This window comes from Prosopis cineraria, unplaced genomic scaffold (assembly GCF_029017545.1).
Source record: "Prosopis cineraria cultivar Desert tree isolate PC_DT_omini unplaced genomic scaffold, ASM2901754v1 PC2, whole genome shotgun sequence".
In the NCBI taxonomy this organism is placed as follows: Eukaryota; Viridiplantae; Streptophyta; class Magnoliopsida; order Fabales; family Fabaceae; genus Prosopis; species Prosopis cineraria.
Genome location: NW_026555333.1, coordinates 41,217,420 through 41,219,504, shown reverse-complemented (window position 1 = coordinate 41,219,504; position 2,085 = coordinate 41,217,420). Strand labels below are relative to the sequence as shown.

The 2,085-nt window shown below is 28.6% G+C and overlaps 1 long non-coding RNA gene across 1 annotated transcript; it reads right to left on the bottom strand.

Moving 5' to 3' along the window:
* Positions 1–242: 242 nt before the first annotated feature.
* Positions 243–1,713, bottom strand: LOC129302139 (uncharacterized). Its single transcript, XR_008591185.1, has 3 exons — positions 1,584–1,713; positions 946–1,056; positions 243–486 (listed from the first exon to the last, which is right to left on the bottom strand). It is a non-coding gene; the product is annotated as an uncharacterized LOC129302139 (long non-coding RNA).
* Positions 1,714–2,085: the final 372 nt, after the last annotated feature.

Here is a 2,085-nt window from a genome sequence, read left to right as displayed (position 1 = left end):
TCCTTTTTTTATGTTATTTTAAATTTTTTAATGTTGTTGGCCCAAGTTGTTCTAACTTTCTAACCAGTGATTACACCTTTCATTTTTAAAAAATCATAAAAAATAAAAAACTTCATTGTTGTAGGACTTCAAGATATTGAAATGTCTCTTATTTTAGATAAAAATTAATAATCCAAAGAAAATAAACAAAATAGAAACTTGAGACATTACAAAGAGTATTAGAAAAAAGCACATTAAAAACCTTTAGTCCAAGATTGTCATCTCTCTAGTTTTTGAGCTTGAACCACCAGCAATTTTCTTGGGATTGTCATCTCTCTAGTTTTATTCGAAGTAGATAATATCTGCAGTTAAGTATTATCAACAGAAGATGGGTTGAGAATTTGCTTCTGAGCTCCGTAGGCAATCTCAAGATAATTGATTTTGGGTTGAGCAATGTCATGCGAGATGGTCACTTTCTTCAAACCAGTTGTGGTAGCCCAAACAATGCTGCTCCAGATGTTAACTTGCAATTAATTAAATCAATTACATATAAATTGATGACATGTTCAAGCATATTTTTCATTAAAATAAAATTTTTTTGGTTAAATCAATTATCGTGTTGTAAAAATTATCTAATTTCTACTACATCTATTTCTATTACACTACATTTGGTGTCGTGAAAATATGATTATACACATCACTTATTAGATATTGAATGATCTTTTCAAAAAAATATTATCTTTTAAAAATTGTAAATACATTAAATATGATAAAGGACTTTAGTAACTTGAAAAAAAAAGATAAACTGAAATGAGAATATTCCTTCCATTTTTATTCATAAGAAAAAAATCATATCACATAATTTTAAAAAAATTAATTAATTATAATAATTATGTCTGAAAATAAATTAAAAGTAATCATTTCATTAACAAATAAAAATGGAGAGAGTATTTCATGAGCCACCACCTTTGGGCCATGGAGAAGATCAGACACACAAGGCAAATAAAGCATTTCATCACACTTTTATAGAAAGGTAGCCATCTCCCAACTGCGGTACCCAACCTGTAGAAGCATGACCTGCAAATTAATGCATCCAAACATGACTCATACACAATTATGTTATCAAGTATTTGATAAAGAGGTTTCAATAATAGTTGCATGTTTTTGCCCAAAAAGAAATTAACTAGAAAGAGGACCACGAGGTGTAGGCAATTTAATTTGAACAAATAATTAATCGAGAAAAGAAATATTAACTTTTAAAAGTGACTTTTTTTTTATTGTGCATATATGTCTTGCTATTAGAAACAATACTATTTGAAGCATGGTTGGTTGCTAAACATAAATATTTTTTTAACAGAAATTCAAATATTAATTCATCATATTATGAGTGATTAGTTCTTTATGCTGGACATAACTTAGTATATCTCTAAAAAAGTCTTGAATTCTCTCACGCGATCAATCTTTAAGTGGGAATTGAAAGTTCCTTGCTCCCCTAAAATCTAGGTCTTTAGTGACGTATGATAAATAGTATTTAGATGATCATTGAATGGAAAGGAATATAAACAATACTAAATAATTCATAACAAAAAGTAAAAATTTATTACCTTTTTGGTATTTCATTGATTTGATTTATTTTTAATAGTGAAGCCAAATGTTAGTGGCATTGCCATCTTGATCTCCATGGGGTTCAAACTTCATGGGTGATTTCTTGATGAAAACTAGGACAAATAAAATATGATAGCGATACATTTACATAAATCTTAGTCATCTCAATATATGAGCTCACGGTATTTTATAGATGTGAAATGAGGTTTTAGGTTGACAAAACAATGTGCCGTCAAAACAATGGACTATCAAAGCCATGTTCTAGCAAAACAACATGCTTTGGAAATTTCATTAAACCACTTAGATTTCCTTACAAATGAACGGCTCACCTCGAGATATGATATGCATATGTTTGTTATATCTTGTGAGCGGCTAGGATCCAATATTTAAAATAACCTTTTCTAAATTAATGCTTTTGCATATTCAAAGAAAATCAAACACAAATATGATCAATTTGTTGCTCATATTTCCTTGCAATAGACCTTTTCTATTTATTTAAAA